Here is a 12049-nt window from a genome sequence, read left to right on the forward strand (position 1 = left end):
GAGGTGACTTTGAACGCCGGTTTGGGCCATCAAATCTTGGGCAAAGTATGGACTATTATATATTGCTGGAAAGCCCAGGATGTCTACTTTCCAACGCCGTTGAGAGCGCGCCAATTGGGCTTCTGTAGCTCCAGAAAATCTACTTCGAGTGCAGGGAGGTCAGAATCCAACAGCATCTGCAGTCCTTTTGAGTCTCTGGATCAGATTTTTGCTCAGGTCCCTCAATTTCAGCCAGAAAATACCTGAAATCACAGAAAAACACACAAAACTCATAGTAAAGTCCAGAAAAGTGAAATTTAATTAAAAACTAATAAAAATATAATAAAAACTAACTAAATCATAACAAAAACATACTAAAAACAATGCCAAAAAGTATACAAATTATCCGCTCATCACAACACCAAACTTAAATTGTTGCTTGTCCCCAAGCAACTGAAGATCAAATAAGATAAAAAGAAGAGAATATGCAATGAACTCCAAAAACATCTATGAAGATCAGTATTAATTAGATGAGCGGGGCTTTTAACTTTTTGTCTCTGAATAGTTTTGGCATCTCACTCTATCCCTTGTAATTCAGAATGATTGGCTTCTTTAGGAACTCAGAATCCAGATAGTGTTATTGATTCTCCTAGTTAAGTATGATGATTCTTGAACACAGCTACTTATTGAGTCTTGGCCGTGGCCCAAAGCACTCTGTCTTCCAGTATTACCACCGGATACATACATGCCACAGACACATAATTGGGTGAACCTTTTCAGATTGTGACTTAGCTTTGCTAAAGTCCCCAATTAGAGGTGTCCAGGGTTCTTAAGCACACTCTTATTGCCTTGGATCACAACTTTATTTCTTTCTTTTTCTTTCTTTTTTTTTTCGAATTTTTTTTTTTTCGTTTGCTTTTTCTCTTTTTTTTTTTTTTGTATTCACTGCTTTTTCTTGCTTCAAGAATCATTTTTAATGATTTTTCAGATCCTCAGTAACATGTCTCCTTTTTCATCATTCTTTCAAGAGCCAACATTCATGAACCACAAGTTCAAAAGACATATGCACTGTTCAAGCATACATTCAGAGAACAAAAGGGTTGCCACCACATCAAAATAATTAAACTATTATAAAATTCAGAATTCATACAATTCTTCTCCTTTTCAATTAAGCACGTTTTTATTCAAGAAAGGTGATGGATTCTGTTCCGGGGGTTACCTGAAACGTGTAGCTCGGTCGTCTGGAGAGGCCCGAGGTGGGGGTTCAGGAACCCGAGCTTGATATGCTGAGTGGTTGGTGGTTGTACCTGCAATGACACTCCGATGCTTAAGTTAGCATGGGTCCAAGCAGATATGTGTAGATGTGGAATGAGTAAAATACCTGGGTGCTCCAGTGTATTTATAGTAGTTGGCCGTGATCTTCCCTGGATAAGATATTCTTATCTTATCTTATCTTTGGGAGTTTTATCTTTATCTTTGTGGAACCGCCTTTTCTAGGCCCTTTCGGCCTTTAGGTTTTGGGCTGCGTTCCTTTTGATGGGCCTTCCTTTGCTTGATTTGTCCGAGGTCCGACCTTTAGGCGTGGGCCTTAGGGCGAGGTCGGACCTTTTCATGGGTCTACCGAGTTGGAGGAGCCCGGTCAGGGTATGAACAGATTCATAGGACATTCATAACTTTAAGGCATAGACACTAAGACACTAATGATCACAAGACACAAACATGGACAAACATAAAGCATAAAAATCGAAAAACAGAAGAATAAAGAACAAGGAAATCAAGGAACGGGTCCACCTTAGTGATGGCGGCTCTTTCTTGCTCTTGAAGATCCTATGGAGTGCTTGAGTTCCTCAATGTCTCTTCCTTGTCTTTGTTGCTCCTCCCTCATGATTCTTTGGTCTTCTCTAATTTCATGGAGGAGAATGGAGTGTTCTTGATGCTCCACCCTTAGTTGTCCCATGTTGGAACTCAATTCTCCTAGGGAGGTGTTTAATTGCTCCCAATAGTTTTGTGGAGGAAAGTGCATCCCTTGAGGTATCTCAGGGATTTCTTGATGAGAGGGGTCTCTTGTGTATTCCATCTTTTTCTTGGTGATGGGCTTGTCCTCATCAATGGGGGTATCTCCTTCTATGTCAACTCCAACTGAATAATAGAGGTGACAGATGAGATGAGGAAAGGCTAACCTTGCCAAAGTGGAGGTCTTGTCCGCCACCTTGTAGAGTTCTTGGGCTATAACCTCATGAACTTCTATTTCTTCTCCAATCATGATGCTATGGATCATGATGGCCCGGTCTATGGTAACTTCGGACCGGTTGCTAGTGGGAATGATTGAGCGTTGTATGAACTCTAACCATCCTCTAGCCACGGGCTTGAGGTTATGCCTTCTCAATTGAACCGGCTTTCCTCTTGAATCTTGCTTCCATTGTGCGCCCTCTTCACATATGATTGTGAGGACTTGGTCCAACCTTTGATCAAAGTTGACCCTTCTAGTGTAAGGATGCTTATCTCCTTGCATCATAGGCAAGTTGAACGCCACCCTCACACTCTCCGGACTAAAATCCAAGTATTTCCCCCGAACCATAGTGAGATAATTCTTTGGATTCGGGTTCACACTTTGGTCATGGTTCTTGGTGATCCATGCATTGGCATAGAACTCTTGAACCATCAAGATTCCGACTTGTTGAATGGGGTTGGTAAGTACTTCCCAACCTCTTCTTCGGATCTCATGGCGGATCTCCGGATATTCACCCTTTTTGAGTGAAAAGGGGACTTCGGGGATCACCTTCTTCAAGGCCACAACTTCATAGAAGTGGACTTGATGCACCCTTGAGAGGAATCTATCCATCTCCCATGACTCGGAGGTGGAAGCTTTTGCCTTTCCTTTCCTCTTTTTAGAGGTTTCTCCGGCCTTGGATGCCATAAATGGTTATGGAAAAATGAAAAAGCAACGCTTTTACCACACCAAACTTAAAATGTTTGCTCGTCCTCGAGCAAAAGAAGAAAGAAGAGAGTAGAAGAAGAAGAATTGAGGAAGAGGGGGAAGGTGGTGTGTTCGGCCAAGAAGGGAAAGAAGGGGTGTTTAGGTTGTGTGAAAATGAAGGGTTGAAGAAGGGTATATATAGGAGAGAGGGGGGGTAATGGTTCGGCCATTATGGGTGGGTTTGGGAGGGAAAGTGGTTTGAATTTGAAGGGTGAGGTTGGTGGGGTTTTATGAAGGATGGATGTGAGTGGTGAAGAGAAAGATGGGATTTGATTGGTGAAGGGTTTTTGGGGAAGAGGTATTGAGGTGATTGGTGAATGGGGAAAGAAGAGAGAGAGTGATGGTGGGGTCCTGTGGGGTCCACAGATCCTGTGGTGTCAAGGAAAAGTCATCCCTGCACCAAATGTTGCTCAAAATCACGTTTTGAGCTATTTCTGGCGTTAAACGCCGGGCTGGTGCCCATTCCTGGCGTTTAACGCCAGGTTGTTGCCCTTTACTGGCGTTTAACGCCAGTCTGGTGCCCCTTTCTGGCGTTAAACGCCCAGAATGGTGCCAGACTGGGCGTTAAACGCCCAACAGCTAGCATTACTGGCGTTTGAACGCCAGGTTCTTCTCCTCCAGGGTGTGCTATTTTTCTTCCTGTTTTTCATTCTGTTTTTGCTTTTTTCATTGTTTTTGTGACTTCTTATGATCATCAACCTACAAAAAAGATAAAATAACAAAAGAAAATAGTTAACTATAAAACATTGGGTTGCCTCCCAACAAGCGCTTCTTTAATGTCATTAGCTTGACAGAGGACTCTCATGGAGCCTCAGAAATACTCAGAACCGTGTTGGAACCTCCCAACACCAAACTTAGAGTTGAATGTGGGGGTTCAACACCAAACTTAGAGTTTGGTTGTGGCCTCCCAACACCAAACTTAGAGTTTGACTGTGGGGGCTCTGCTTGGCTCTGTTTTGAGAGAAGCTCTTCATGCTTCCTCTCCATGATGATAGAGGGATGTCCTTGGGCCTTAAACACCAAGGATTCTCCATTCACTTGAATGATCAACTCTCCTCTATCAACATCAATCACAGCCTTTGCTGTGGCTAGGAAGGGTCTGCCAAGGATGATGGATTCATCCATGCACTTCCCAGTCTCTAGGACTATGAAATCAGTAGGGATGTAATGGTCTTCAATCTTCACCAAAACATTCTCTACAAGTCCATGAGCTTGTTTTCTTGAATTGTCTGCCATCTCTAATGAGATTCTTGCAGCTTGCACCTCAAAGATCCCTAATTTCTCCATTACAGAGAGGGGCATGAGGTTTACACTTGACCCTAAGTCACACAAGGCCTTCTTGAAGGTCATGGTGCCTATGGTACAAGGTATAGAAAACTTCCCAGGATCCTGCCTCTTTTGAGGCAGTTTCTGCCTAGACAAGTCATCCAGTTCTTTGGTGAGCAAAGGTGGTTCATCCTCCCAAGTCTCATTTCCAAATAACTTGTCATTTAGCTTCATGATTGCTCCAAGGTATTTAGCAACTTGCTCTTCAGTGACATACTCATCCTCTTCAGAGGAAGAATACTCATCAGAGCTCATGAATGGCAGAAGTAAGTCCAATGGAATCTCTATGGTCTCATTTTGAGCCTCAGATTCCCATTGTTCCTCATTGAGGAACTCAGAGGAGATTGGTACACGCCCACTGAGGTCTTCCTCAGTGGCGTCCTCCTCCTCTCTTTCCTCTCCATATTCGGCCATGTCTATGGCTTTGCACTCTCCTTTTGGATTTTCTTCTGTATTACTTGGGAGAGTGCTAGGAGGGAGTTCAGTAACTTTCTTGCTCAGCTGTCCCACTTGTCCTTCCAAATTTCTAATGGAGGACCTTGTTTCATTCATGAAACTTTGAGTGGTTTTGATTAGATCAGAGACCATGGTTGCTAAGTCAGAGAGGTTCTGCTTAGGATTCTCTGTCTGTTGCTGAGAAAATGATGGAAAAGGCTTGCCATTGCTAAGCCTGTTTCTTCCACCATTATTATTGAAACCTTGTTGAGGTCTCTCTTGATTCTTCCATGAGAGATTTGGGTGATTTCTCCATGAAGAATTATAGGTGTTTCCATAGGGTTCTCCTAGGTAATTCACCTCTTCCATGGAAGGGTTCTCAGGATCATAAGCTTCTTCCTTAGATGAAGCATCCTTAGTACTGTTTGGTGCATTTTGCATTCCAGACAGACTTTGAGAAATCAAATTGACTTGTTGAGTCAATATCTTGTTCTGAGCCAATATGGCATTCAGAGTGTCAATCTCAAGAACTCCTTTCTTCTGACTAGTCCCATTATTCACAGGATTCCTTTCAGAAGTGTACATGAATTGGTTATTTGCAACCATTTCAATCAATTCTTGAGCTTCTGCAGGCGTCTTCTTCAGATGAAGAGATCCTCCAGCAGAGCTATCCAAGGACATCTTAGATAGTTCAGAGAGACCATCATAGAAAATACCTATGATGCTCCATTCAGAAAGCATGTCTGAGGGACATTTTCTGATTAATTGTTTGTATCTTTCCCAAGCTTCATAGAGGGATTCTCCATCCTTCTGTCTGAAGGTTTGGACTTCCACTCTAAGCTTACTCCATCTTTGTGGTGGAAAGAACTTTTGCCAAGAAGGCATTGACTAGCTTTTCCCAAGAGTCCAGGCTTTCTTTAGGTTGAGAATCCAACCATATTCTAGCTCTGTCTCTTACAGCAAAAGGGAATAGCATCAGTCTGTAGACCTCAGGGTTAACCCCATTAGTCTTGACTGTGTCACAGATTTGCAAGAATTCAGCTAAGAACTGATGAGGATCTTCCATTGGAAGTCCATGGAACTTGTAATTCTGTTGCATTAGAGAAACTAATTGAGGCTTAAGCTCAAAGTTGTTTGCTCCAATGGCAGGGATAAAGATGCTTCTCCCATAAAAATCGGGAGTAGGTGCAGTGAAGTCACCCAGCACCTTCCTTGCATTGTTGGCATTGTTATTGTTTTCGGCTGCCATGTGTTCTTCTTCTTTGAAGAATTCGGTCAGGTTCTCTAAAGAGAGTTGTGCCTTGGCTTCTCTTAGCTTTCTCTTCAAGGTTCTCTCGGGTTCAGGGTCAGCTTCAACAAGAATGCCTTTGTCTTTGCTCCTGCTCATATGAAAGAGAAGAGAACAAGAGAAATGTGGAATCCTCTATGTCACAGTATAGAGATTCCTTGAAGTGTCAGAGGAAAAGAAAAATAGAAGAAAAGAAGGTAGAAGAATTCGAACTTGATTAGTTAGAGTTCGAATTGTGCATTAAGAAGGAGTAGTACTCCGTAAATAGAAGGATGTGAGAAGGAGGGAAGTAATTTTTCGAAAATTAATTAAAATATTTTGAAAACATTTTTAAAAAACATTAATTGATTTTCGAAAATAAAAGTGGAAAAGAAATCAAGTGATTTTTGAAAAAGATTTTGAAATTAGAAGTTAAAAAGATTTGGTTGAAAACTATTTTGAAAAAGATGAGGTTAAAAAGATTTGATTGAAAAGTTATGGTTTTAAAAAGATGTGATTGAGAAGATATGATTTGAAAACAATTTTAAAAGATATGATTTGAAAACAATTTGAAAAGATATGATTTTTAAAAAAATATTAATGACTTGCCTAACAAGAAAAGATATGATTCAAACATAAAACCTTTCTTAATAGAAAAGGCAAAAAATGTTCAATCAAATCATTAATTGTTGGTAAGTATCTTTGAAAAAGGAAAGAAATTGATTTTGAAAACATTTGATTGAAAAGATATGATTTGAAAAAGATTTGGTTTTGAAAAACTTTGAAAACTTGAAAAAAAATTGATTTTGAAAACAAAATCTTCCTCCTAGCACCATCCTGGCGTTAAACGCCCAGAATGGTATACATTCTGGCGTTTAACGCCCAAAATGCTACCTCTTTGGGCGTTAAACGCCCAACCAGGTACCCTGGCTGGCGTTTAAACGCCAGTCTGCCTTCTTCACTGGGCATTTTTGAATGCTCAGCTTTTTCTGTATAATTCCTCTGCAGTATGTTCTGAATCTTCAATTCTTTGTATCATTGACTTGAAAAGACACAAATTAAAAATATTTTTGGATTTTTAATAATCAAAATGCAACAGGAATCAATTAACAATGCATGCAAGACACCAAACTTAGCAGTTTGTGTGCTACTGACACTATATGAGACACATGAACACTCAAGTCAATAGAATTTAAAGATCAAAACAAAGAAGTACATGCATGGATTCGAAAAATATAACAAAAACATGCATTTGACACCAAACTTAAGATGAGACACTAGACTAAAGCAAGAAACATCAAATATTTTTGGTTTTTATAATTTTGTAATTTTTTTGTGTTTTTCGAAAATTAAGTGGGAAAAGGTATCAAAATTCTTAATGAGAATTCCAGGAATCAGTGCAATGCTAGTCTAAGACTCCGGTCCAGGCACTAGACATGGCTTCACAGCCAGCCAAGCTTTCAAGGAAAGCTTCGGTCCAAAACACTAGACATGACCAAAGGTCAGCCAAGCCTTAGCAGATCACTGCTCCAAAAGCAAAATTGATGAAAATCAACAAGCTCTTGTGGTGATAAGTTGAAACCTCGGTCCAATCAGATTAGACATGGCTTCTCAGCCAGCCAGATTTCAACAAATCATCATGAAACTCTAGAATTCATCTTCAAGAATTTCGAAAAAAATAAATACCTAATCTAAGCAACAAGATGAACCGTCAGTTGTCCAAACTAGAACAATCCCAGGCATTGTTACCAAAAGCTTGCTCAAAACATGAACAATCCCCGGCAACGGCGCCAAAAACTTGGTGCGCGAAATTGTGAACAATACTTTTCACAACTCTCATAATCCCTGGTCATGAACTCCAAAAACTTGGTGGTTCAATTCCATGGCATTACACAACTTCGCACAACTAACCAGCAAGTGCACTGGGTCGTCCAAGTAATACCTTACGTGAGTAAGGGTCGATCCCACGGAGATTGTTAGCATTGAAGCAAGCTATGGTCATCTTGTAAATCTTAGTCAGGCAAACTCAATTGTATATGATGATGAACGAAAATAATATAAAGATAAAGATAGTGATACTTATGTATATCATTGGTGTAAGAGCTTCAGACAAGCGTATGAAGATGCCTTCCCTTCCGTCTCTCTGCTTTCCTACTGCCTTCATCCAATCCTTCTTACTCCTTTCCATGGCAAGCTCGTGTAGGGTTTCACTGTTGTCAGCAGCTACCTCCCATCCTCTCAGTGAAAGCGATTGCATATGCTCCGTCACAGCATAGCGGAATTCATCTGTCGGTTCTCAATCAGATCGGAATAGAATCCATTGATTCTTTTGGCGTCTGTCACTAACGCCCCGCCCTCAGGAGTTTGAAGCACGTCGCAGTCATTCAGTCATTGAATCCTACTCAGAATACCACAGACAAGGTTTAGACCTTCCGGATTCTCTTGAATGCCGCCATCAGGTCCTGCCTATACCACGAAGACTCTGATCTCACGGAATGGTTGGCTCGTTTGTCAGGCGAGCACTCGGTTGTCAGGCGATCAACCATGCATCGTGCAATCAGGAATCCAAGAGATATTCACTAAGCCTCAGATGCTTGTAGAACAAGAATGGTTGTCAGTCACCTTATTCATGGGTGAGAATGGTGATGGGCGTCAATCATCACCTTCATCATGTTGAAGAACAAGTGATATCTTGGACAAAGAACAAGCGGAATTGAATGGAAGAACAATAGTAATTGCATTAATACTCGAGGTACAGCAGAGCTCCACACCTTAATCTATGGTGTGTAGAAACTCCACCGTTGAAAATACATAAGAACAAGGTCTAGGCATGGCCGAATGGCCAGCCTCCCAATGGTCTAAGATAGCATAAAACAAAGATAGCTACCCAAAAGTCTTTTTTCAATACAATAGTAAAAGGTCCTACTTATAGAAAACTAGTACATAGATGAGTAAATGACATAAAAATCCACTTCCGGGCCCACTTGGTGTGTGCTTGGGCTGAGCAATGAAGCTTTTTCGTGTAGAGACTCTCCTTGGAGTTAAACGCCAGCTTTAGTGCCAGTTTGGGCGTTTAACTCCCAATTAGGTGCCAGTTCCGGCGTTTAACGCTGGAATTTCTTGAGGTGACTTTGAACGCCGGTTTGGGCCATCAAAGCTTGGGCAAAGTATGGACTATTATATATTGCTGGAAAGCCCAGGATGTCTACTTTCCAACGCCGTTGAGAGCGCGCCAATTGGGCTTCTGTAGCTCCAGAAAATCTACTTCGAGTGCAGGGAGGTCAGAATCCAACAGCATCTGCAGTCCTTTTGAGTCTCTGGATCAGATTTTTGCTCAGGTCCCTCAATTTCAGCCAGAAAATACCTGAAATCACAGAAAAACACACAAACTCATAGTAAAGTCCAGAAAAGTGAAATTTAATTAAAAACTAATAAAAATATAATAAAAACTAACTAAATCATAACAAAAACATACTAAAAACAATGCCAAAAAGTATACAAATTATCCGCTCATCAAACATCAATGCATAAAGTCTATACATTTAATCAATACATGAGTGTGTACCCAATTCCTAAACATGAAAGTGTACTACCCTTTTTATCCCATCCAATGTTCCCAAGCCTCACCAACTTTGAATAATAAACACTCTCTCTAGCCTAAGTTAATCAAAGATCCAAACAAGGACTTTTCATTGGTTTTTCGCCTTGGGCTTGTAGTGTGCTAAAATGGGAATAAATTGGTTAATCATAGGCTCAAATTGGCTAACAAAGGAATATAAAAAGGGTTGGCCATTTGGGTAAGTGAGCTAATGAAGTGATGGCCTCAATCATAGAAATGCATAAATACAAGAAATAAATGGATATATATAATCAAGCAAATTAAGGATCACAATCATAGAAAGAAAACAATTTCACACAAGAATGGAAGATGAGTGGTTATAAAATGCAACCACATCAATAGGCTCAAGTCTCACAAGCTTGTGTTCACAATTCAATTCATGCTTCACAAAGTATGAAATTCGAGCAAGTTTCAACAAAAATTATCTTTCAATCAATTGGGTTAATGCCCTATATTTAAACTTCTTGAAAAATCTCAATGTTTGACTAAGCATCGTTGTGATTGAAAAATCCAAAAATTTTCTTAGTTCACCCTTTCCTTTAAAACCAATTTCTTATGCAAAAAGGGTGACTAAGTATTTGCAATTCAAAGTATGATTTCTAATCACAACCACAATCTAAAAAGAAAGATATGCAAAAATGTATAAAGAAAAAATTCACTAAAAGTGTGAAATCTAAAAATATCCAAAAGCATCAAAATACCAAAAATCCAAAATAAGCAATAAAAGTATCCAAAGTAAACTAAAAGTGCATCGAAATATATACAAAAGATGTGCAAAAATAAGGTAACTAAGAAAGTGTCCGAAAAGTTCACCGGTTCCCATATAATGCTACCGGTGCCCTCCCCACACTTAAAATCAAGCATCGTCCTCGATGCTAAACCGGAGGATCAGTGGGAGATACAACGGTAGGCTCTGGCTCTGGCTCTGGCTGTGGGACCGGCTCCTCATGAGTCCGTGGTGGCTCTGTAGTGTCCGTAGCTACTGGAGGGGCATCCTGCTGAATCGGGGCCTCCGCATCCTCCCCCTGATGATCCTGCTCATCGGAGGCCGGAGAATCGGGAAGTGGAGGTAGCTCGGCACCCAAAGAAATAAGCGCCAGGTCCATCCGATCTAAACGGCGTCTGACATGGAGTCTCTCTCGCTCTAAGAATCGGAATAGACGCTGGACCAGTAGGTAAGTAGGCTCAGGTGCCGCAGGAGGAGCTGTAGATGAAGATGGAGCTGCTGTTGTGGAAGAGGATGGGGCTGCTGTAGGGGCTGATGGTGAAGGTGTCCCTACTACTGCTCTTGCCCTAGAACGGCATCTAGCAGGGGGCCTCTCAATCACCCAAGTGCCCCAAGAAATAGTGATCTCCTTGGCACCATCCTCTAGCGTCGGTGGTATCACATCATCATCGTGGCTAGGAACATCTGCCAGTGATGCCATGCTGGTAATCAAGACAGGAAAAGGCAGGAGGCCACGAATATGGGCTCGCCACATGCTCTGACGGATCAATCGGGGAAAATAAACTTCCTTCCCCTCCATGACATAGCCAATCAAGAGTAACATCTCCATAGGGACCTCAGAAAAGTGAGTGGTGGGCAAGACGTAGTGAGCAAAGATCATCTGCCAAGTCTTGGCCTCCTTGTTCAAGTGTGCAAAGAGCATCCCTTTGGGCTTTGTGTTGCCCGAGTCCATGACCCAAGTGGCATCTGGTAACCCAATCACACGCCTAAGTGCCTCATAATCAAAGGTTATGGTATGGATAGCTATCTCTGCCTACTGATGGGCACACAAGTCATCAGGAATGTGCCGACACTGTAGTGCCTCCCCAATGGCAGTCTCAGTGATCATAATCTCTCTACCCCTTACCTGAACTGAATCCAAAGTCGGACGGAAGAAGTTGCAGTAGAATTCCTTCACCCAAGATATATTGATATCCCCCAAATCTCTGTCAACGAAATTGATACCCAACTCAAGGATTCGGCTAGTGATGGACCGTCGGACATCATTGGGTAGGAGCAATTTCTTCTCAGTGTTCAGCTTTGTTGTTCGATATTTGGAAAATCGATGCTCACAGTAAAGATTAGGGAACTTAGTAGGATCGGTAGAAGGTAACTGCTGGTTTTCTTTTTCCTCATCGTTCAACAGATTCTTAGCATAATGCTTGTAGATAGAGGGAATGGAGGGGGTAGAGTGTTTTCTTTTCTTGGAGGAGGTGGCAGTGGCTATGGCCTTTCCTTTATCCGACATTCTGAAAAATATGATAGAATATGTAAAACACTTAGCACATAACAAAGAAGGTATGTTCAGGATATCATTGGCTAATAGCAATCATGATGTTGTAATAAACTTGAAAAGAAATGGTGAACAAATAGGCATAAGTGAACAAGTAAATAAGAATGCAATGTTCACTAAGGACAACAAGTCTTATTCAATAAGCACAAAATCATCATACTTTAGAA

General features: G+C 41.1%; 1 non-coding gene across 1 annotated transcript; it reads left to right on the forward strand.

Moving 5' to 3' along the window:
* Positions 1-5452: 5452 nt before the first annotated feature.
* LOC130952438 (small nucleolar RNA R71) lies at positions 5453-5560 on the forward strand. The gene has a single exon (XR_009074619.1). It is a non-coding gene; the product is annotated as a small nucleolar RNA R71 (small nucleolar RNA).
* The last annotated feature ends 6489 nt before the right edge of the window (positions 5561-12049 follow it).

The sequence above is a fragment of the Arachis stenosperma genome, chromosome 9 (genome assembly GCF_014773155.1).
Source record: "Arachis stenosperma cultivar V10309 chromosome 9, arast.V10309.gnm1.PFL2, whole genome shotgun sequence".
Classification (NCBI taxonomy): Eukaryota; Viridiplantae; Streptophyta; class Magnoliopsida; order Fabales; family Fabaceae; genus Arachis; species Arachis stenosperma.